At 45.4% G+C, this 24666-nt stretch overlaps 1 protein-coding gene across 10 annotated transcripts in view; it reads left to right on the top strand.

The window, feature by feature from the left end:
* The window catches only part of SEMA6B (semaphorin 6B), a 1482347-nt gene that overhangs the window by 654155 nt on the left and 803526 nt on the right, over nucleotides 1-24666 (top strand). The window lies entirely within an intron of this gene.

The raw sequence follows: 24666 nt of genomic DNA, 5'->3' as shown, positions 1-24666 counted from the left end.
AGTGCAACTGCACTTTGCAAAGTGCACAGTCTATTTACCTTTAGTAAATCAACCCCTTTGTATTTTATCAGTTCTAGCCTGCAGTTTTCTGTTTGTGGAATTCTTACCTCCTTGCTGCAGTGATTCTGCTAGATCTGCGATTCCATTCACATGTGTTGCTGGCTTCTGTGTTCACCTCAGGCCATCGTTTGCTCTATTGCTGATTTATATCCCTTTCCCTATCACTTTCTGGCCTGTCTTCCAGTTTGCTTCCCTATATATAGACATGCTCAGTGCAGCCTGTGTTGCCTTAGCAGCTTCCTAGTTTATCCTCCTGTTTGCCTTGCATTTCTTGTATTCTATGCCTGACTACTCATGTACAATCCCTTGCTTCGCCTACCATTTTCGCTTGCCAGCTTCCCGCCCTGACTTCAGCCTGTTTCCCAGATTCTCTTCTGTCACCTGCCATTCATACTCTGCACATATGAATAGTCTCTACATTGTCATCAGGGCATACCTAGTTCTAGTTTGCTGCAAGTTCATCCCCATCATCAGGGACCCTGGTGAAGAAGCAGGCTGGGGCTTAGACTCCTACATGAACAGCTTCAGTGTTTAGCACAGAGAGTTGATGTGCAGCAGGCCTATAAAGAGCTGATTATGCAATGTTTGCAGGAACGTTCCTCTCGTTTGGACCAATTGCAAGTTGCAACCACTTCTCCTTTCATTCCTACTGCTGCTGTAGTTACTGCTGCTCTGGCTCCCGTTGTTCTTCCTATTTTTCTTGGAAGGTAAACGTGTTTCTAGGATGTAGCCCTTTTCATCAGGAGCTCCATGCATGGAATATCATGAAAATCATTCACTAAATAAAGTCGTAAAACAGGATGTCCAATGCCCTGAATTTCATCACATTAACATTGTATTTTTGTAGCAGCCCAACATGGTGTCCAATGGAAGAAATGCAGGCCTTGCACTCCTTTGCCTCTTCCATCTGTCCTGGGGTAAATGCAATTTTATGCATTTGCACTTTTTATTGTTTATGCATTTCAATATAATATGTAACATGCATTTTTGTCTTATACTCATCCTATTTTATGGCTTTTACGGCATATGATATTACACGCATATAACTCTCCTGATGAAGAGGACTATGTCCTAGAAATGCTTTGAGCGTTCAAGAAAAATGTCTACATCTACAACTAAACATGCATTATTTAACTGATGTATTGGTGCATCAGAGAAATGTTTGTGCATTTTTTTTTTAAGTCTCTTTTTTTCTGTATACTATATTTATGTGATATAGAATAATGTACAAAATCTTTTACCTTTTTTCATATATGAATCAATAAATAAGAGGATTTTAAGTAACTTGTGCCTCAAAAATCCTGCCCCGTCATTCTTAGTCTTAGGGCAAATGTTTTTGTAACTACCAATCTAGATTGGAACTCTGGTCAGGTGTAGTTTTGGGGGTCACAATGCATCAAACTTGTCTTCCCAAGGTGCTTCCATCTCTTTCTGTACCTATGGCTGAGGTCACCATGTCTCTGATGCTTCTGGGACAAAAAAGCTACTAACTGCCTTCTCATCATCCCTTTGATTGCCCCATTGATCTTCAACCCGGGACTACTCCACCTGGGAATCCGTGGGAATCAGCCTCAAAGCGGAATCCATCGCTATTTCCGAGACCCACAGCGGACATCGCCGGGTGTCATTGTAGCCACGCCACATGCATCCTGCATGAAAGACAGCACCACTACAGCCCTGTCTGCCCCCCTCACTCTCTCTCTGGAACCCAATCATCTCTCAGGGACTCCGGCTGCTTTCCGGGCAGACATCGCGGGGCCCCTCGCAGTACCCGAGCCACCCGGAGGAAGACCTCCGTGCCATGTTACAGGCCCTCCCCATGAGGTCAGACATTGAGGCCTTTATCCTCCGCATAGAGGAGGCCCACAGCAGAGACATGCTAGAGGTGAGAACCAAGATGCACTTCCTCACAGATCGAATGGACACAGGCGAAGCGTCGGTCTCTTCCCTGGAACAGAGTGTCAGCCCTGGAACCCTCCCAGGCCTCCCACATTACCACGGCCGTGGACATGCAGCTCCACCTGAAGGAATTGGAGGATCGCAGCCACTGAAAACAACTTACGGCTCTGGGGCCTCCCAGAGGCCACCAGAGCAGAGAACCTGGCGGCGACGGTTACAGTCATCTTCCATAGGCTTATGGAAGCTCCTCTGCTGTCATTGGAGATAGACCAGGTTTACAGAGCCCTCGGGCCTAATTCATCAGACCCTGACAGGCCCCGCAACATTCTTTGCCAGCTACACTGCTACTTACAGAAGGAGCTTATCCTCTGCAGTGCCTGGAAACAAGGAGGGATAGAATTTGATGGAGTACACGTTCAAATCCTCCCAGACTTATCCAGAGCGACGCTGCAGAGACGACCCCTACTGTAACAGGTCCTAGAAGTAGCAAGGCGACATGACTGCACCTACAGGTGGGGATACCCTCTGGCCATCACTTTCCGGAAAGCCCAGGCCTCCTCCACCCTGTGCTCCCCAGTAGAGCTACCTGCGTTCTTCTCCTTCCAGGATGCTAACCCTGTACAAGTACAGAACTGGCTACAGCTTACCCCCCAGCCGTCGGGACACTCGGGACTCTCAGCAAACTGGAACAACCAGCCTGCCCACTTACAGCTATCCAGATGGAAATCCTGGGCACCATCCATGGAAAGGTCACGTGAGTCATAGTCGCCCTTCCCGGGTGCAGACAATTTGTTCCACACAGGTTAACTGTCCACCTCCCCACAGGCTAGTTTTCTTCTTGTTTTTTCTTTTTCTTTTTACCCCCCCAATTGACAGCCCCCAATACCTGTTATACCTGTGGATGTTGGGAGACTTCCACACCGAGATGTCTAGTGTCATCTCTGATCCCCCCCAGCCTGCTGCACTCTCAGACCCCCCCTCCCCCCGAGCTTTTCACCAATGGTCCCAGCCACCTTCCGGACCACATGGGAACTAGCCACACCTGACGGGCAATCCGGAGATCTGCAGGGGCTTTGACCCCTAATGTTTAGCCCCTGTGAGTTAAGACAGGTGCTCATAACTCTGATGACTATCTGGCATGACACACAACCAGCTCTCATGGACTTGTAGGGGGATATGCCCATGCTCATATGTACACTCTCTTCCTTTCCAGGTTAGCATGATGGATCCTGTTAACATTTATTTTTCTCCTAGGTATGGGACATGCTCTGTGCCGATCCCACATCTTCTTGCAACCCCAGGGTCTTAGAGCCCTAATATTTCTCCCCATGCTGGAGTTCGTATGTGTTTGCACCATGGGAGGACGTGCCTCACTCTAATCGCAATGGGGGGTGCCCCTGGGTGCACCCCGGGGGGGCTGGTTGATCCAGTCCCACCGGGAGAGCTGCTGGGGACCTTCTGAAACCAAATTTTCTCATCTAAAAGACTTTGGGCCTTAATGTTTTTGCTCATGCACGATACCCGACAGTGCTGTGCGTGACAACTGATGGGCGGCGCACCTGCTCTAGAATGTCAGATGCTCCTCACTGAGCCCCTTCGTCTATGAGGGGAGTTCCTCCCCTGCAAGGTGCACTGCATACTGATGTAGCCGGGGTGATTGTGTGATCCTGAAGGGGGGGATTGAGGGGACAGCTGAAACTAGACATAGGGGATAGACCCTGAACCCACCCACATTGTCTCCCCCTGGGGGCACCCCCCTACTCAGGGAGGCCCACGGGGGAGACAACTCTAGACCTAGGCGTCTGGTGAGGGGATCAGAATTACATGGTCAACAAGGGGGAAGTTCTTAACGTTTTTTCTTGTTTACCCCAACCTGTGTGCTTCCTGTGTTTCTCGTGTTCTAAAATGTACCTGTTATATATGTATACATGCCTTTTATGTATTGTTTACTCATGTCTATTTCACAACCTCACTAACCACTATGGTCGGGGTGGCCAGTGAGTTCCTCCCCGGCTATTGCTGACCACATTCCCTCATAGGCCAACGCTCGATTACCAGTCTGATACTGGAGTGTGTATTAGCATTATTTTGATGAATGTGCTCTCATTGAACGCAAAGAGTCTTTATGTCCCTAAAAAGAGACTCGTGTTACTGCACGACTTGCGGCACATGAAGACAGATGTCGTTTTCATTCAGCAAAAGCAAGCTATCAGTCCTGAAAAACAAATTCTTCCTGGTGGTATATCACTCCACCGAGTCCACTAAGTCATGAGGTGTGTCTATACTAATTTCTGGAAATGACCCATAGAGTTGTGCGGATGTAAAAGCAGACCCGGGGGGATGGTATTTGTTCTTCAGAGGTATGGTTGGAGGTGTCAAGGTTACTTTGGAGAGCCTCTACGCCCTCAATACCCATCAAGACTTCTATATTTCCAAGACTCTGCACTCTCTGCTCAAGTTCTCACGGGGACAACTGATACTTGGGGGGGACTTTAACGCCTCGCTGATCCTAGCTGAGGACACCTCTTCAGGGTGCTCCTCGCAACTCCCTGGCCTTTAGAAATGCATCATGCAATCTTTACACAAGGCACAACTAATAGACGCTTGATGTCTTTTTCACCCCTCTTACCACATGAACAGTATTCTAGGATTGACTATTTTCTAATCCCACACTCCAAATTACACTCTGTCTGGAACTCCTTGATCGGGTCTTTCATGTGGTCGGACCACACACTGATCCTACTCTCCTACACACTGACCAATAGCCTCACATCCAAAACAAGAAATTGGAGGTTGAACAAAAACCTCCTACAAGACAAAGAGGTGCTCAAGGATGTTACCAGAGAATTGGATTGGTATTTCCAGACTAAAAACATGCCAGACAGTAACATCGGCATTGTGTGTAAAGCACACAAGGTAGTGATCCGCGGAGTGCTCATTAAGCACGGATCCGTAATCAAAAAACAATGTACACTACAGCTGACCTCTCTTCTTGATGACTTACACTCGGTGGAAGCCAGACATAAACATGTCCGACATCCTCTTTAGAGACGGAACTCCTGATACTACAGAAAAGATTTGCAGACCTGATGCTTTTTAAAGCGGCAATACATGTCTGCTGAAAAATATCATATGAATCTGGCAATAAATAAGGTAAATTCCAGACCAAAACCCTGAGAGATCAGATGTTAGCAAATTACATACCGCATATAATGTCATCCTCAGGCCAGACAGTTTCCCTTCCTAAATAGATAGCGAGGGAATTGCAAGTGTTCTATGCATCCCTTTATAATCTTTAAAGGGACTCTCCCTCCCAGACGCAGGTTTCGGATTACCTAGTCAACTCTCAAATACCAAAATTGCCCGCTGAGGTGACCAAGCTATTGGATGAACCTATCACACTAGAGGAGATTCAGTGCATGATAGGAATCAATAAACCAGGGAAAGCTCCAGGCCCAGATGGTCTTATCATCTCATACTATAAAGCCTTGCTACCATCCCTCTGCAAATTCATGCATAAATTCTATGCCCTGGGATCCACTACGACATTCTCTTGTGATACACTCTCGGCACATATAGCAGTGATCCCCAAAGGAGGCAAGGACCACACCTCATGCGGCAGCTACAGGCCGATTTCGCTGCTCAACACGGACCACAAAACTCCTGGCCACCAGGATCCAACACCTGGCCTCCAGAATCCAACAGCATCTTCCTACCTTGATCCACCTTGACCAAGTTGGCTTTGTACCAACTTGTGAGGCTAGAGACAACACGATCAAAGTCTTGAACCTCTTACAAGTGGTCAATGGGAATGGTATGGCATTTTCCTGGGCAAAGATGCAGATAGGGTGAACTGGCTATTCCTGTCCTCTGTCTTAACATTTGCGTAGTTCGGCGACACCATGCTCAAATGGATACATACACTGTACTCTGCCCCTTCTGCTTGAGTCAGAGTCAATGGTGTACTGTCTGAACCCTTCACGTTCATGAATTGGATGCGACAGAGATGCCCCCTGTCACCGCTACTCTTCGCCCTGTCACTGGTGCCCCTCCTGTGCACTGTACGTCTAAACCCAGATATCACGGGTATGGCGACCGGGGATACCCAACAAAAGGTCTCGGCGTACACCGATGACATGCTGTTCTCACTCACAAACCCTACAATCTCCCTCCCGAATCTCCTCCACGAATTTCACAAAATATGAACTTGAAATCAATTTCGACAAGTTTTAAGCGATGCGGATAGGTAAACTGCAGCCCCTTCTCATGAATCTCCAGGCCAGTTTCAAATTGAAGTGGACGACAACAGCTCTGAGATATCTAGGAAGCTACATACCCCCTAAAATGTCCCGAATCTATGCTCTGAACTTCCCACTAATGCTGAAAACTACTCAGGACCTTCTTAACAAGTTGCACACGGGCCTTCATTCATTGTTCAGAAGGTGCAACATCCTCAAGATGAGCATTCTCACCAAATTCCTGTACCTCCTACAAGCCCTGCTGATCCACATACCCTCCAACTACTTTAACCATGTGAAAGCAATGTTCTCTGACTTTTTTTATTTATTTTTTTAAATCAAAAAGGTTTTTATTGAACATTTGTATAAACAAAATCTTCCAATGCACACTTATATACATTACTTTTTCATCCATATGCATATATACAGTCAGGGCCGTCTTTAGCGCAGGGAAAACGGGGCAGCTGCCCAGGGCCCTGTCACTGTTTGGGGCCCAAAGCAGAGCTGCCCGTTAACCCCGCGCTCTGGCTGCAAATCAGCGCTGCATGTTAGCGGCGTGCTACTGACGCTCTGGCCCCGCCCCCTGCTATGCCTCCAGTTCTGTGTTCCTGATCGGGGGAGCGGAGAAGCGGAGGAGGAGTTAGCCAGCAGCGCAGAATGGAGTGCACTGAAGCCTGGTGCCTGAAGACTGAAGTAACCGTGTGGAGAATTGAGCTGAGCCTGAGGCTGAGAATCAGAGCAGATCTTTCCAGCCCAGGACAAGGTAATGTGTTTTCTCCTCCCCTGGCTTCAGCTCCCCCTATCCCCATGCCATGGATGTCTCATGTCTGTGTGTGTGTTATATAGAACTGGAAAGTTGAGCAGCTGCAGACCTGCAGTCCAGGCTGAGTGAGGCCTCAGGAGAGCACACAGCTCACGATTTACAGCACGTGGCATACTGCGCTTAGGCCCCTTTCACACGGGGGCGTTTTTCAGGCCCCTTTCACTCCAGTGTGAAAGCAGGAGGGCTTCCACACTGGAGTGGTGCGCTAGCAGGATGGTGAAAAAAGTCAAGCTAGCCGCATCTTTGGAATACACCGCTCCTAAACCGCTCCTACCCATTGAAATCAATGGGGCAGCATGGCTATACGAGGCTTTTAACCCTTTTTTGGCCGCTGGCAGGGGTTAAAACCGCCCTGCTAGCGACTGAATCCCGCCACTAAAACAACGGTAAAATGGCGCTAAAAATATTTTTAGCGCTGCTTTACCGCCGACGCCGCTCCTGCCCCAGTGTGAAAGGGGCCTTTAGGCTTCTTTCACACTGAAAGCGCCCAGGCATCGGCGGTAAAACGCGACTATATTTATTAGCGATTTACCATCATTTTTGCTGCACTTTTCAGCCAATAGCGGCACGCTTTTAAGCCCCGCTAGCAGCCAAAAAAGGGTTAAAAGTGCCCGCACTGTCTGTCCACTCTGCTTTTGCACCATGTGACTTACCTACAGTTCCTACACCAGCAAACTTGCTGCATTTTTAGATGTTTAGGCCACGCTTTTAAAAACACAGTATGTTTGTGTGCACAGGAACTGCAGGTAAGTCGCATGGTGCAAAAGCAGAATGGATTTCAAGGCCACTGCATTTTTAAAATGCTGCATGCACCTTTTTTTTTCTGCAGGAAATGCAGGCATGGCAGCCCAGTCAAATGAATGGGCTGCTGTGCCTGCGCAAATGTGGGCTGCCAAAACACCTACATGTGAATGTGTAATGTGACAATGGCTGCAATGTAATTGGGGTACTGTGATGTGTAAAGGGACACTATGACATAAACAGGCATGTACTGGCCATCGGGACTACCGGGAGTTTCCCGGTGAGCTGATGGCTCAGTGGGCCAGTTTCAGTGGCCGCCTAATTTGCCTATTGTATCGTTTCTCAACTAGGGTTTCCCAGTTGTTCTGCAGTGAATACCCTCGGAGGTCCGTGGCGATGTACCCCAATGTACCCTGATGTTCTTTGATGTGCCCCAATGTACATGATGTGTCCTTATCCACATCGCGCCCGCGCTATAGCTGAAAGATGGCTACAGTGTGGACGCTGCCTGCCGGGAGGGCGTCCCTGGACGTCCTCCTGTTTACTTCCACAATGCACGCTCCTGAGAGCGCGCATCAGGGAATTTCTGTGTTGGCCGTGTCCCTTGGACACAGCCAATCACAGATCGCTGTAAACTGCCAATCACAGTGGCCATTTACAGCGTGATCGGCGTGTTCAATGAGAGATGATCTCATATGTAAACACATGAGATCATCTCTCAGGAGAGGAGGGAGAGATGAATGGCTGCAGAGGCCGTAAGATCAGAAAAAAAGGTAAAATAAACTGCCATCTGCCCCCACTGCCATCTGTCCCCAGTGCCACCAGTTAGTGCCATCTGTCCCCAGTGCCATCTGTCCCCAGTGCCACCTGTCCCCAGTGTCACGTATAAGTGCTATCTGTCATCACTGCCACGTATAAGTGCCATCTGTCATAGGTGCCACATCATGCCACGTGTCATCAGTGCCACATAATGCCACGTGTCATCAGTGCAACCTATAAGTGCCATCTGTCATCAGTGCCACATATTAGTGCCATCTGTCATCAGTGTCATGTGTCATCAGTGCCCTGTATTAGTGGCATCTGTCATCAGTGCCACATCAGTGTCACATGTCATCAGTGCCACAAACCAGTGCCATCTGTCATCAGTGCCACATCATTGCCACGTGTCCTTGCCCTGGTGCTCCAGGGCCTTCAAAAGTGTAATAGATAGTCAACAATTTAGATGTGTCATTTATGCTCCTAGAACACGTGACGGCGTTCTCTGCATGTTGGGCCTCTCTAAGTGGCTAGGCTGTGGAAAAGTCCCACACATGTGGTATTGTAATACTCAGGAGGAGTAGCAGAATTTATTTCGGGGTGTCATTTGTGGTATACACATGCCATGTGAGAGAAATAACCTATTCAGGGCCAGATTAAGAACATTATGGGCTTGGTGCTGAGGATTTTGGTGGGGCCTTTTATAAACAATAAATAAATAAAAATGCAAACAATTTTTTGTTATAACAAATTAAATTAAAGAGAGAGAGGGAGGATGAGAGAGAGAAAGAGAGAGAGAGAGAAAGGGGATGAAAGAGGTGTGAGGAGTAAGGGAGGGAGGATGAGAGAGAAAGGGGATGAAAGAGGTGTGAGGGGTAAGGGAGGGAGGATGAGAGAGAAAGGGGGGGATGGGAGAGAGAGGATGCACATGAGGATGTGTGGGAATGACATCAACGCAGCCTGGCCAAGGCAAGTGACCGAAGGCACAGAACCCAGAAGGAAGACCAGGTGAAGATGGAAGTGCCCGGGCCCCGCCGGACTGATCACAGCACAGCACTGGAGGGCTCAGTCTGACAATTTAAGTGTACCCTAATGTGCTAATATGCTGTGCATACTTGTACATTATGGCATAACCTACCCCAGCGCCTCTAAAAAGTAGTAATGTTAGAAAAGTTTACTACCGCTTTAATATCACAGGAGCCTCTCATGGGGCCCCCTACTGACTCTGTGCCCCTTGGGCAGTGCCCAAGTGCATAGTTGTCAACATTTAAAAAATATTTTCAGGGACGCTTTTTTTTACAAGTGCTATATGTAGAGTAGCTGACATCCCCCGTGTTCCTTTATACATCACAATAGTAATTACAAAATTAAATAAGTATTAATAATGGGGCAGAACAAATATGAGGACTGTGAGATTTCCTTTAGTTGAACTGACAAAAGTGCCCATTCTAGAGCTGGTAACATTGAGGATATTCAGTATAATTTTAAAGAACAGTTTTTGTGGGTAAGAGGCACAGGGGAGGAGTATGGATGGTATAAAAGTGGGAAGTATGTGCAGGTGAGGGAGAGGAATGTGGAGGGTCTAACAGTGGGCACTATGTACATGAGAGGAGTGCAGAGGGTATGGCAGAAGGCACTATGTATAGGAGAGGAGTGTGAAGGGTATGACAGTGGGCAGTATGCACAGCAGAGGAGTGTAGATGGTATAACATTGGGCACTATGTATAAGAGAAGAGTGTGGAGGGTATGACAGTGAGCAATATGTACAGGAGTGTGGAGGGTATGACAGTAAGCAGTAATTACAGGAGAGGAGTATGGAGGGAGGGTATGGCGGTGGGCACTATGTATAGGAGAGGAGTATGGAGGGTATAACAGTGAGTAGTATGTACAGGAGAGGAGTGTGGAGGGTATGACAGTGGGCACTACATATAGGAGAGAAGTGTGGAAGTATGACAGTGGGCACTATGTATAGGAGAGGAGTGTGGGTGGTATGACAGTGAGTAGTATGTACAGGAGAGGAGTGTGGAGGGTATGACAGTGGGCACTATGTATAGGAGAGAATTGTTGGAGGTATGACAGTGGGCACTATATATAGGAGAGGAGTGTGGAGGGTATGACAGTGAGTAGTATGTACAGGAGAGGAGTGTGGAGGGTATGACAGTGAGTAGTATGTACAGGAGAGGAGTGTGGAGGGTATGACAGTGAGTAGTATGTACAGGAGAGGAGTGTGGAGGGTATGACGGTGGGCTCTATGTATAGGAGAGGAGTGTGGAGGGTTACGACAGTGGGCACTATGTACAGGAGAGAAGTGTATAACAGCGGGCACTATGTACAGGAGAGGAGTGTGTAGGATATGACAGCGGGCGTTATGTATAGGAGAGAAATGTGGAGGGTATGACAGTGAGCAGTATGTACAGGAGAGAAGTGTGGAGAGTATGACAGTGGGCAGTATGCACAGCAGAGGAGTGTAGAGGGTATGACATTGGGCACTATGTATAAGAGAAGAGTGTGGAGGGTATGACAGTGAGCAATATGTACAGGAGTGTGGAGGGTATGACAGTGGGCACTATGTATAGGAGAGAATTGTTGGAGGTATGACAGTGGGCACTATGTATAGGAGAGGAGTGTGGAGGGTAAGACAGTGAGTAGTATGTACAGGAGAGGAGTGTGGCGGGTATGACAGTGAGTAGTATGTACAGGAGAGAAGTGTGGAGAGTATGACAGTGGGCAGTATGCACAGCAGAGGAGTGTAGAGGGTATGACATTGGGCACTATGTATAAGAGAAGAGTGTGGAGGGTATGACAGTGAGCAATATGTACAGGAGTGTGAAGGGTATGACAGTGGGCATTATGTACAGGAGAGAAGTGTGGAGAGTAGGACAGTAAGCAGTAATTACAGGAGAGGAGTATGGAGGGAGGGTATGACGGTGGGCACTATGTATAGGAGAGAAGTATGGAGGGTATGACAGTAGTTTGTACAGGAGAGGAGTGTGGAGGGTATGACAATGGGCACTATGTATAGGAGAGAAGTGTGAAGGGTATGACAGTGGGCACTATCTATAGGAAAGGAGTATGGAGGGCATGACAGTGAGTAGTATGTACAGGAGAGGAGTGTGGAGGGTATGACAGTGGGCACTATGTATAGGAGAGAAGTGTGGAGCATATGACAGTGGGCACTATGTATAGGAGAGGAGTATGGAGGGTATGACAGTGAATAGTATGTACAGGAGAGGAGTGTGGAGGGTATGACAGTGGGCACTATGTATAGGAGAGAATTGTTGGAGGTATGACAGTGGGCACTATGTATAGGAGAGGAGTGTGGAGGGTATGACAGTGAGTAGTATGTACAGGAGAGGAGTGTGGAGGGTATGACAGTGAGTAGTATGTACAGGAGAGGAGTGTGGAGGGTATGACGGTGGGCACTATGTATAGGAGAGGAGTGTGGAGGGTACGACAGTGGGTACTATGTACAGGAGAGAAGTGTATGACAGCAGGCACTAAGTACAGGAGAGGAGTGTGTAGGATATGACAGCGGGCGTTATGTATAGGAGAGAAGTGTGGAGGGTATGACAGTGAGCAGTATGTACAGGAGGGAAGTGTGGAGAGTATGGCAGTGGGCACTATGTATAGGAGAGGAGGATGAAGTAATCTGGGAAGGAAAAATTTAAAGGTTTGTGGAAGGATGTTTAGGGACTGCGTAGTGGTTAAGCGGGCCATACACGGATTGAAATTACACCAATTAAGCAGAGACCAGCCATAGTCGATCTATGTATGGGCTAGCTGGTTTTACACAAGTCAACCTATTAACCGACTTGAGTACAACCAGCCTGTCAGGTTTTCCCCAAAACAATCAGTGCTGCCAGCTATAGTTAGCAACACTGATCATTGTATTCACTGGCAGAACACAATAACACTGCGGGAGTGATTGCCCCATTCACAGGTCAGCAGGTGGGAGGGTTTGTGGGGACAGGCTGGGGAGAGATACTAGTCAGTCCCTGGGTAGGCACTGGTTAGTATCAGAGCCAGATACACACACAGGTTACATACGCCACGATCGTTAGAGCAAGAGCAATAATTCTAGCACTGTAACTCTAAACATGTAACCTGTAAAAAAAATGTAAAGCATTGCTTAGTACACAACAAAAAATCGTGCTAACTTTAGTGTTTTTTTATGAATGAAACAGTTTCTTTCCAAAAAAAAGCTTGAAAAATTGCTGCACAAATATCGTGTAACATAAAAAGTTACAAAGACCACCATTTTATTCCATAGGGTGTCTGCTAAAACAATATATAATGCTTGAGGGTTCTGAGTAATTTTCTAGCATAAAATAAATGATGACTTTTACATGTAGGAGAGAAGTCTCAGAATGGGCCTGGGTGGTAAGGGGTTAATTATCATAAGTAATATACAAATAATAATTATAAGCTCTGTGAGTTCATCCTCTCAGTTTGCTGCAGTGTTCCAGCTTGTATTTATACTGCCGCTCTGTATGTAGCTTCTGACAGGCTGCACAAGCAGCCCTGTATCTCCGGAACCATAGATGATAGCAGCCCCATATTTTAACCAGTCCTGGAGTGGGTCTTTAGCTACCTACCCCCCAAATGTGGGGTCTCTGTGACTCCTGATCGCCGAGCTACAATCCTCAAAGTCAATCTTTTTTTTTTTTTTTTTTTTTTGGGCAAATGGGCCTATCTTTAGAAAGGGGCCTGGAGCTGCAGCTCCAATAGCCCCTATGTTAATCCGGCCCTGAACCTATTACAATGACAATTTTGTGGGAAAAAAAAAAAATCTTCATTTTGCAAAGAATTGTGGGAAAAAATGACAGCATCAAAAAGCTCACCACACATCTTACTAAATACCTTGGAATGTCTACTTACAAAAAAGGGGTCATTTGGGGGTAGTTGTACTTTCCTGGCTTGTTTGGGTCACAAGAAATGAGATCGGCCACCAGTACATCAATTTTATATGATTCGCACCACAGCTTGTAGACTCTCTAACTTTCACAAAGACCAAAAAATATACACTAATTTGGGTTATTTTTACCAAAGATATGTAGCAGTATATGAAGAATTTATGAAGAAAAAATAATAATTTGCATAATTTTATCACAGAAACAAAGAAAAATGCATTTTTTTTCAAAATTTTCAGTCTTTTTTCATTTATGGCGCAAAAAATAAAAAACTCAGAGATGATCAAATACCACCAAAAAAAGCTCTATTTGTGGGGAAAAAAAGGACAAAAAATTTATTTGGGTACAGTGTTGCATGACTGAGTAATTGTCATTCAAAATGTGAAAGCACCGAAAGCTGAAAATTGGTCTGGGCAGGAGGGGGGTTTAAGTGCCCAGTAGGCAAGTGGTTATGTGCTATGTTCCCCGTGCCCTGATGTGCTGGGCTCTGCACCCTGATGTGCTATGTGCCCTGATGTGCCCTGCCCCATGCCCCAATGTCCTGTGCCCTGATGTGCTGTGCCCCGATGTCATGTGCCCTGATGTACTGCGACCTGTGCCCTGATGTCCTGTACCCTGATGTACTGTGCCCTGGCGTGCCCTGATGTGTTGTGTCCTGTACCCTGATGTGCCATGTGCTGTGTCCTGATGTGCTATACCCTGATGTGCTGGGATCTGTACCCTGATGTGCTGCGCCCTGATATGCTGTACCCTGTACCCTGATGTGCTGTACCTTGTGCCCTGATGTGCTGGGCTCTGGACCCTGATGTGCTGGGCTCTGTGCCCTGATGTGCTGTGCCCTGATGTGCTGGGCTCTGTACCCTGATGTGCTGTGCCCTGATGTGCTGTACCCTGATGTGGCCTGATGTGCTGGGCTTTGTACCCTGATGTTCTGGGCTCTGTGCCCTGATGTGCTGTGCCCTGATGTGCTGTACCCTGATGTGGCCTGATGTTCTGTACCTTGTGCCCTGATGTGCTGGGCTCTGTGCCCTGGTGTGCTGTGTCATGATGCTCTGTGTGCTGTGCCCTGATGTGCTGTGCTGTGCCTCGATGTGCTGTATCCTGATGTGTTTTGCCCTGGGCCGGTCTGGATGAAGTCCAGGGCCACATTTTTGTTCAGTCTAGCCCTGGACATGAAGGGGACTATAATGTAACGGGGGTGCTGCGATGTGATAAGGGAAACTGTGATGTGTAAAGGGGCACTATAATGTGTAAATGTCTGCAATGTAAAGGGGCGCTGTGATGTGAGGAGGCTGCAATGTAATGGGGTGCTGTGATGTGAGGAGGCTGCAATGTAATGGGGTGCTGTGATGTGAGGAGGCTTCAATGTAATGGGGCAGGGTGATGTGAGGAGGCTGCAATGTAATGGGGCGCTGTGATGTGAGGAGGCTGCAATGTAATGGGGCGCTGTGATGTGAGGAGGCTGCAATGTAATGGGGCGCTGTGATGTGAGGAGGCTGCAATGTAATGGGGCGCTGTGATGTGAGGAGGCTGCAATGTAATGGGGCGCTGTGATTTGAGGAGGCTGCAATGTAATGGGGCGCTGTAATGTGAGGAGGCTGCAATGTTATGGGGCGCTGTGATGTGAAAAGGAACTGAGGACACCGTGGAACTGCTGTGAAGAGGGTCTGCAAATGTGATGTAAACACTGCTGAGATGTGTTATAGTGCAAACATGGTATTCAGACCTCTGACGGATGAATATTTTACCAACTGAACCTCCATAAAGTTTAATTCAAGATCCCTGGTATATACATTATATTCTTAGCCAAAAAAATAATCTTTCACTTGCTCTCAGCTTCCTCCAAATCTCCCTTTTGTGGGTGCTGTGATCTGACTTTCTTTTGCTCCCTCCTAAAATGGACTATTGGATGGGTACTGTGCATAGAGCAGTGTGTATGACTGCAACATGAGGGGGAAAAAGAGTGGTTTGGGAGTCTGGCATTTTACTACCGAACGCTACAACATATAAGCATTTACTATAAGGTAATAAGAGACTGCACAGAGCATAATTTATTTTTTATAAAGCAGGTGTCAGTCACATCTATTTTTTGAAGTGCCTATAAGCCCTCAATATGTCAAAATCTCTGAGTGGTGCACAGAAGCAAAAGAAGAAGCAGGAGTTGGAGGAAAAACTATGCAGAATACCAAGAATTACTGGTTTTCTTATACCTAGAAGTGGATCTTCTGAGGAACCTGCTAGTACATCTTCTCAGGAAGTGATTACTGCTCAAAGTACCTCCGACTTTGTCTCTGAATCTGATGCAGTAGTGTCTTTTGATCCACTAACGCCACTAGAAACAACACCAGTGCCCATGGAGGTGGAGAAACCAGGCCTTTTCCAAAATACTGGTTTGTTGCTTAGCCTCCATACTGTGGAGCTTACTGTTGAAGCATTTGATATAGTGCCTGAATTTGTGGAACAGTCAGGTTTCATGATTGACATTGGTTTGTGGCCCAACATATCTACTATTGAGATGCGGGAGTACTGGTCAAAAAATGGAAAAGTGTCAGTGAGAAAGCCTCTGGAACAACTGAGAAATGAAGGGTTTACAACATCATTTAAAGATGGATGTTGCTGTACTATCGACATGTTTATGTGTAACTGTCCCAATGGAGACCAGGTTGAAAGAAAGTGGCTTTGCTGTTCAAAAAACACCGGCAGAATCTATTGTTTTGACTGCAAATTGTTTGGTGCATCACGAAATGCATTTTCCAATGATGGCTTCAGCGACTGGAAACATGCCAATGAACAAATTTCCTCACACAAACAGTCCCAAAACCATATTCGTGCTGTGATTGATACAGCCAAATATTGTAAACTGGAGGGTCGGATTGACCATAAAATGCAACAAGAGATTGAAGAGCTGACAAGCTATGATCAAAACCTAATTAATCGGTTGCGTAGTGTCATAATTTTTCTTGCCGAAAGAGCATTGGCTTTTAGAGGAGATGACCAAGTTATTGGATCCAAACACAATGGCAACTATCTTGGAATTTTGGAATTACTGTAGGAGTACAATGCTTTTCTAGCACAACACATCCAAACCAAGGCAAACAAGGGCAAAGGATTTACAAGTTATCTATCAGCAAATGTCTGTGAAGAACTTATGCCGTGTACACACGGTCGAACTGTTTGACATACTTAGTCCGTTGAAACACATTTCAGCGGACAATCCGCTCGTGTGTGGGCTTCAGCGGACTTTTTCAGCGTGCAGTCCGGAGTACTAAGATTTTCGGTTTTTCCAAAAATCTGTCCGTCGTACTTTGGTTTCAGCGGACAATACGGTCGTCAGTATGCTAGTCCGACGGACTAAGAATGACGCATGCCCAGAAAGGATTTACAGGGCTTTGCTGTGTCTTGGACTTCCTATTTCTAGTCCCGTCGTACGTGCTGTACGTCATCGCGCAAGCTTTCGTCGGACTGTTTGGGTATCCGTGTGTGGTCAAGTCCGTTCAGTGGAAAGTACGACGGATTGTCCGTCGGATTGTATGACGGACTAAGTACGTCAAACAGTTCGACCGTGTGTACGCGGCATTATACAGATTACAGGGGAAAAGATTTTAGAACATGTCATCAACCGGGTTAAAATGGCAAAGTACTACTCGGTATCTGTAGATTCCTCTGAAGATTATTCCCATACTTATCAGCTCACAGTGATTTTATGATACTTAGAAGGAAATCAACCTGTGGAGCGTTTTCTAACCTTCTTACCCTCAACAGGGCACAAAGGAGAAGAGATGGCGAATGCGCTTCTAAAATTCCTTGATAATGTTGGACTTTCCATACAAGAATGCCGTGGACAGAGTTATGACAAAGTAACATGTCTGGTCACTACAAGGGTATGCAAGCAAAAATCGTTACCCTGAATAAATTTGCAAAGTATATACCTTGTTTTGGACACTCACTAAACCTTGTTGGAAAGGATGCTGCAAATTGGTGTAATGAGGCTGTCAAGTTTTTTGATTTCATACAAGCCCTGTATGCATTCTTTACTGGCTCAACCAAGCGCTACAAGAAGCTTAAAGACAAGCTTGATGAGAATGACCTCTCTGTGTCCATGCTGAAAAAGCTAAGTGACACACGTTGGCTATCAAAATATAATGGACATTTTGCTGGAAATTTGTGACTGTGAAGAGAGGTCAGAGTGCCGTATTATGGCAAAAGGACTGTTTGATCAGATGAGCAAACTTGAGACCGGGATTTTTGCAGAATTCTGGAACACTGTTTTACAGCGCTTTAACAGCAGCAGTAAAACTTTGCAGTCCATTCAACTCAACCTAAATTCAGCAATTGGTGTTTTGAAATCATTAAAAGATTTTATGAATGAACAGTGTACTAAATTTGATGCATTTGAAGAAGCTGGCAAGCGTCTCACAGATACGGAAGAATATACTGTGGAACATCATCGACTTCAACGCAGGAATGTCGTCAGCAGCCACTTGACTATGGACACAGTGAAGAAGCACACTTAACACCCTTTATGTACACTTTTTATGTTAAGGCCTTTCTCCCATGTTTGACCAATTTTTAGTATGTCTGGAGCATCAACTGGGAGCTTACAGTGAAGTGTGCGATTTATTTGGATTCTTTATAAACTTTCCAGTGATGGACTTTGATTCCATAAAAATTGCAGCAGAAAAGTTGTCTGCTTTCTACAAGCATGATCTGGGCACAACCTTTGGTGACAAGCTAATTCAGTTTCAGTCATTCATTTCTTTGTTTCTCGATAAAAAACTAGATGACTTATGTACATTACCATTTTTGACAAGGATGTAAAATATACCTTTCCTGCTTTAAAAATGTATCTCACTTTAATGATCACTAACTGTTCAGGTGAACGATCTTTTTCAAAAATGAATCAGATATACTTCGCAGTCTTCACTTCACCAACATTACAAAGACATTTGCTGCTCAAAAAGCACGTAGACTGGTGGTATAAATTGGATTAAAGTACTTCTTGACTTTTTATGTAAAATGTTATCTGCACTTTTATAATATTGGTTGACAATAGTTTGTTATACTAGCAGGTGCTGCCTAATAGGAATGTTAACATACTGTGATTTTCCATAAGGCTGCTATATGAAAAATCTATTTTTTTTTGTAGTTTGTTTTGGGTTTTTTGTGGACCGAAAGCTGATGAAAGGGTGGTTTTATCACCCATTTAGCACAGAAGCACATAGCTTCCAGATTTAGTGTAGTATATTATGTAACTCTGCTACCTGATTACGTATTCTCTAAATTGGAGTAGAGCATACGCACTTTGTTTTGAATGTTTGATTTTGGATTCTACGGGTTGTACGTTTTAATACCGTTTGTTTAATTGCTATGTGTTGTTGTTAATTGTTCTATAATTTATGAATATTTATGTTTGTGTCACTAGACAACATGGCTATTTGTTTTACACACAAAACATATTGTTGATTTGCACTTTATTACTGAAAGTTATTAAGATATTAAAGTGGTTGTACACCCTTACAACCAACTTTGACCTACAGGTAAGCCTAGATTAAAGCTTACCTGTAGGTCCAAGAAATATCTCCTAAACCTACATGGTTTAGGAGATATTTGCCGAAAGACAGGCACCGCTGTCTACGGCGAATGCCCTGTAGACAGTGGCGTGCAGGCGCACTGAGCGCGCCGCAGCCAGCGGCGATATGCCGCGAGTGGCGGCTCCTGTGCGCATGCGCGGGAGTGACGTCATCGTGGCTTCGCTGAATGACAGCAAGATCCACGGAGAAGATAGATGCGCCGGACTACAGGGGACAGCGGTGACTTCGCTGGCTCCTGTGTCAGGTAAGTGACACATAATGGACTACTATGCGATGCATAGTAGTCCATTATGCTTTACCTTTGCAGGGAATGAAAGAGGAAGTAAACTCATCAGGTTTACTACAGTGCTACTACAGTTGGCGAGTATGTACTGTTAAAGATCTAGCTAAGAACTTGTTTGTAGACCAGTTCTTTTATGTTTACATTATTAAAGTTTTTGTTGTCTTTTTTTTAAAGATAATTCTATGTGTGTGTCTGTTTTTTGAGACGTTGGGGCGAAGAGCAAAATTTAATTGGGGGGCGGGGCCCAAACATAAATGTTTGGCCGGGGTCCAAACCATGTTAAATACGGCCCTGTATACAGTACATACAGGCCCATTGTGACAGGACAGGCAAAACAAGCAATTGCTTGGGGCTCCGCGCTGACCAGGGGCCCCAGCCGCCGCTTCCTATAAGCTGCAGTCTGTAGCGTGGCCGAGCTCCTCTTCCTTCCTCCTGCAGTCCATGCGGTACAGGAGATTCAGTTTCCTGTTCCCGGCCGGACTGACACTGAGTGCTCACTTCCTTTCAGAAAACTGAATCTCCTGCCACGTGGTACGCGGTAGGGAGGGGGTTAAAAAGAACACGGGGGGGGGGAGTAGTAAGGGGGGGAGGCAGTCATCAAGACCCATTTAGTAATAAAAATATGGTAGCTTGCTGACCATAATAAAAACAATTACCTTACAGTTTTAGATAATTTGCACATGTTTGTGAGAACTGAAAAATGGGGGGGCCTCCATTTCCATTTTGCTTGGGGCTCCCAAATTCCTTCAAATGGCCCTGAGTACATAGCAATTACCCCTGGTAGTATTACACATCACAATACTCCAAACATTCAGTTTTTCACTACTCCCTCTCTCCACTGATAGAAATCACCGCCAGCTCTTGCTATATTGGTCGTGTCTTCTAGGAACACTGTAGGAGCCTAGTCATTATCAGTTCTTCAGGGCTTAACCTTGGTGTATCTAACCATTGTGATCATATGCGTTCAATTCTGTTCGGGCATCTTCTGTGTTGGTATATGTATTTTTCCATAATAAGGGTTTTTCCCATGTGTGTTATCCAGGCACTACTAGTAGGTGGCTCTACAGACCTCCATGCCATTAGAATGAGATTCCTAGCCTGGAACAATGCCCGGAGAATGCGAACCCTGATCAATTCCTCAGGGATTACATCCTCTAGAACCCCCAACAAGCAACACATAGGGTCTATACGAACCTTTGTTTGAAACATCCCATTGGGTGTACCAATTACCTTGTGCCAGTACTGGTGGAGCTTTGGGCAGTACCACAACAAGTTTATGAGGTCCCCATTGTGCTGCCGACATCGGCAGCACAAAGGGTCCTCCAATCTGCCCATCCTATATAGTTTTGTCGGAGTGTAGTGCACCCTAAATATTATATAAAGTTGGCTTCCTCCCACTGATCCCCCGTAACTCGGCCCAGGTCCCTCTTCCACTCTGACACCGCCTTACAGGGATATGCTCGTAGGTGTCTTGTAAGTAACATTTGGTAGCATTGGGATATAATCCCCTTGGTTACATTGTTGGATTGCAGCATATGAAACACCAGAGTGGGCGATGCTGCCCACTCTCCAGCATCCCTCTGCGCAGCCACAGCGTGACGGGGAGGTTAAATTTGGCTTGTAGGTCTGTAAAGGACACCAATTTACTGCCACTGAATATGTGGGATAGCATAATCACACCATGAGCACACCATTTGGGCTCCCTCTGTAACTTGGCCAGCTCCACATAGGTACGATTACTCCATATTGGACTGAACTCCGTGAATCCCTGCACCCCTTGGAGTTGTCTGCCCTTATTCCATATTTTTTTGTTCTAGTGAGAGCCTCCAGACCCATAGGGATGGTCTCAGCTTTAGTGGAAAACAATATCAGTTGTGCTGCTGAGCCCATTGGATCATGTGTAATGGAGCTGACCAAATGTTGGACCTGGGCCACAATATAGTACAGCCAAGGGTTGGGGACCGCCAACCCTCCACCGTCTTCAGGATGCTGCAGCTGCTCCAGCCTGATTCTAGGAGCCTTGTTGTTCCATAGCAAATGCCAAAAGAGGGTGTTTAAATCTTTAGGTGTATTACTACCGGTGAATTATGTAGAAAGTATAGTAAATGGTATCCAAACTAGTATCCAAACTGCTTTATTATGGTCATTACTCCTGGCAATGAGCAACAGAGGTCCCCCAAGAAAAGGATCACGTCATCCGCATATAACAATCTTTTCGTGCATGACCCCATATTTGAATCCATCTATTTTCCTACTGTCCCTTATCTGGGCTGCCAGTGGTTCTATTGCAATTGCAAAGAGCAGGGAGGACAGCAGGAATCTCTGTCTCGTCCCCCTGCCCAGAGCAAAAGCATGCAACATCCTATCCGCCACTCTAATGTTGGATTGGGGAGACGCGTATAACAGCTTTACCCATGCAACAAACCGGTCCCTGATGCCAAACTTATCCAATGTTGCCCATAAATCACTCCAGCTGATACTGTCAAACGCCTTATTGACATTGAGGGATAAGAGAGCCCTGCGACCCCCGTTATCTGCTTGTATTTGCATGTTTCTGGCAATATATGTTCACCATTGAGTGTATACCTCCATAGGGAGGCCATCCTATCCAGGTGCCTTACAGGTAGAGAAAGAGCAGGCCGCCATCTGCAGTTTCTCGAGCATTTTCGGAGTGTCTAATTGTTGTTTAGCCTCGGCAGATAGCAAAGGGTAATTTAATGTTTGACATGTAAGTGGTCAGGTCTTCATCCGAGTAGGCCCCCCTCGACCTGTATAGGTCTACATAGAAGGTTGCCAGCTCGGATATAATGGCCTCGGGAGAGTTTACCACTTTGCCATTGGTAGCGCGAATAGCGCCAATGGCCGCTGATTGTTGTTGGGATCTTGTAATTTTGGCAAGTAGGCAGCCCGTCCTTTCCCCCTCCTCTGAGAATGCCAGCTTTGTGAAGAACCTCTTGCGTTCTGCAGTGGAGGATCTCCGGTTATCCAGGGAATCCTGAGCCAACATCCATGCCTCCCTTGAGAGAGTCAGTAGGATTAGTCACATATGTTAATTCAAACTGTCTCACCGGGTCCCCCACCTGCTTTAGCAGAGCAGAGGTGTTCTGTTTATTTTTATTTTTTTAACTTTCTTTATTTATATCACATGAGTCCAGAGGGGTGGAACAACAATTACGGGGAGCAAAGACATTCATTTCTCACATAAATATATCTTATATCCTATAGAGCATATTCCATTTTCCTCTTCTTTTATATAAATAAAACCAAATTATTTAATTTACACATTGCATATTCCAATTTATATATATTATCTATCTATTCCATTCTTATCCATTATAATTCTTATTTCCCCCAGTTATAACTCCCCCAGACTTCCCTCATCTTTTATCTATTTTCCCGTTGCCCAACTAACGGAAAGGAAAAAAACAAAAAAAAACAAATAAAAAATAAAAAAATAAAAAATAATTATTATTATTTTTTACCCCCATCCCCCACCCCTCCCTCCTCCCTCCTCCTCTGCCTCTCCTCTATCCCCTCACAAGAGACAAGTACTTCCCAGCCCCCATAGGGGGGTTCAAACGCATTCGAGTACGTGCGGACTCACTCCTCTGCTATGTTCCCCATAAGATTCTTCCCTTCCTCAGAATTCATAAAAGAGTTCCAAGATCTCCAAGTTTCATCATATTGATCCTTTCTATCTTGGGCAGAGAGAACTAAGTCCTCTATGGCACCTACGTTTCTTACTCTATTTAGCCACATTGCAATTGAAGGTGGTCTGGGGTCTTTCCATCTGAGTGCAATTCCTACCTTAGCTGCATTAACTAGATGGCATATCACCGATTTCCTATATGTTTGTAAAGGTATTTCTGTACAGTGAAGCAAAAGAAAGGCCGGATCTTCTGGGATCTGGTATGATGTAAATTTTTGAGAGATCTTTTGTACTTCTAGCCAATATTGTCTTATCTTAGGGCATTGCCAAAATATATGCATCAAAGTCCCCTGTTCCTTTTTACACCGCCAACAACGGTCAGAAGCCTCTGGAAAGAACTTACAGAGTTTTGACGGGGTATAATACCACTGCGTCAATATCTTATAATTAGATTCCTGAGTCCGCGAACAGATCGATGAGTTCAATGCCAGATATATAATCTTCTGCCGTTGTGTGGGTGAAAAAGTCTTTCCCAGGTCTTTCTCCCATTTTTCAATTCCAGGCATTTTAAAACCTTCTGGAAGGGCATTCAGCAATTCATATATCTTAGAGATTACCCGTGAAAGGGGCTCTTTCTCCTCAAAATATATCTCAAACTTTGTCAGTTGTCTTTGATAGTTCGTCGCCGGTCCTAATGTTTGAAGAAAATGTCGCAACTGTAATGCCTCCCAAAAATTTATTTCATATCGACCTCCTTGTTGCGTCAATGTGGCGATCGAAGGCCATGTTTCCAATTGTAGAAAGTGCGATGCTTGGGTATAGCCCCTTTCTATAAGCCCCTAAAATGCTCCTGGTTCCATTCCCGGTAAAAAACTAGGGTTACCCAGAATGGGAAATAGTGGTGAATTTGTTGTAGAGAATTGAGGATTTCGACAGATCTTAGCCCCTATCCGCAACGTTGGACCTATAAGTGGGTGTTTTTTAAGCAATTCTGGTAATGTTGTATAACACCAGATTGCTCTGCGTAGGGGTATTGAACTGCATTTTTGTTCTATTTCTGTCCATAATTTAGATTCTGTATGTCTACACCAGTCTATCGCTCTGCCAATGTGTACTGCCTGGTAATATTTAAACATATCTGGTACTGCCAGGCCGCCGTAGCGTTTAGGAGCTCTCATGATGTTTCTATTGATCCTTGGTCGTTTGTTTGCCCATATAAATTTAGTGAAAAGAGTATCTATCTGGTGGAAAAAAGGTGTTGGAATATCTATAGGTAAGGTCTGAAATAGATATAACAGTTTTGGCAGTATGTTCATTTTTATAATATTACATCTGGCAAACCACGAGTGTAATCCCTGTTTCCATTTGTCGAATAGTACCCGAATTTCCTGTAGTAACGGGGGGAAATTTACTGTAAAAGTCTTTTCCATCTTATCTGGTATATATGTACCTAAATACTTAAGTGCTACATTCACCCATTTAAAGCTATAATTAGGCCGTATAGTCTGTTGTACCCCTATAGGCAGAGCTACCCCCATTGCCTCCGATTTTGTATAATTTATTTTTAGATTTGATATCTCCCCATATCTTACAATTTCCTCCATAAGGTTTGGTAAGGAGATGTGTGGTCTGGATAGGGAAAACAAAAGGTAATCCGCATATGCTGATATTTTGTAGTTATGCCCCCCTATTTGGAGTCCCTGGATATCCGGGTTT

This window comes from Lithobates pipiens, unplaced genomic scaffold (assembly GCF_037356315.1).
Source record: "Lithobates pipiens isolate NorthernLeopardFrog02 unplaced genomic scaffold, aLitPip1_a1.2 Scaffold_13, whole genome shotgun sequence".
In the NCBI taxonomy this organism is placed as follows: domain Eukaryota; kingdom Metazoa; phylum Chordata; class Amphibia; order Anura; family Ranidae; genus Lithobates; species Lithobates pipiens.
The sequence above is the reverse complement of the archived record's forward strand: the minus strand, read 5'-3'. Positions and strand labels throughout refer to the sequence as shown.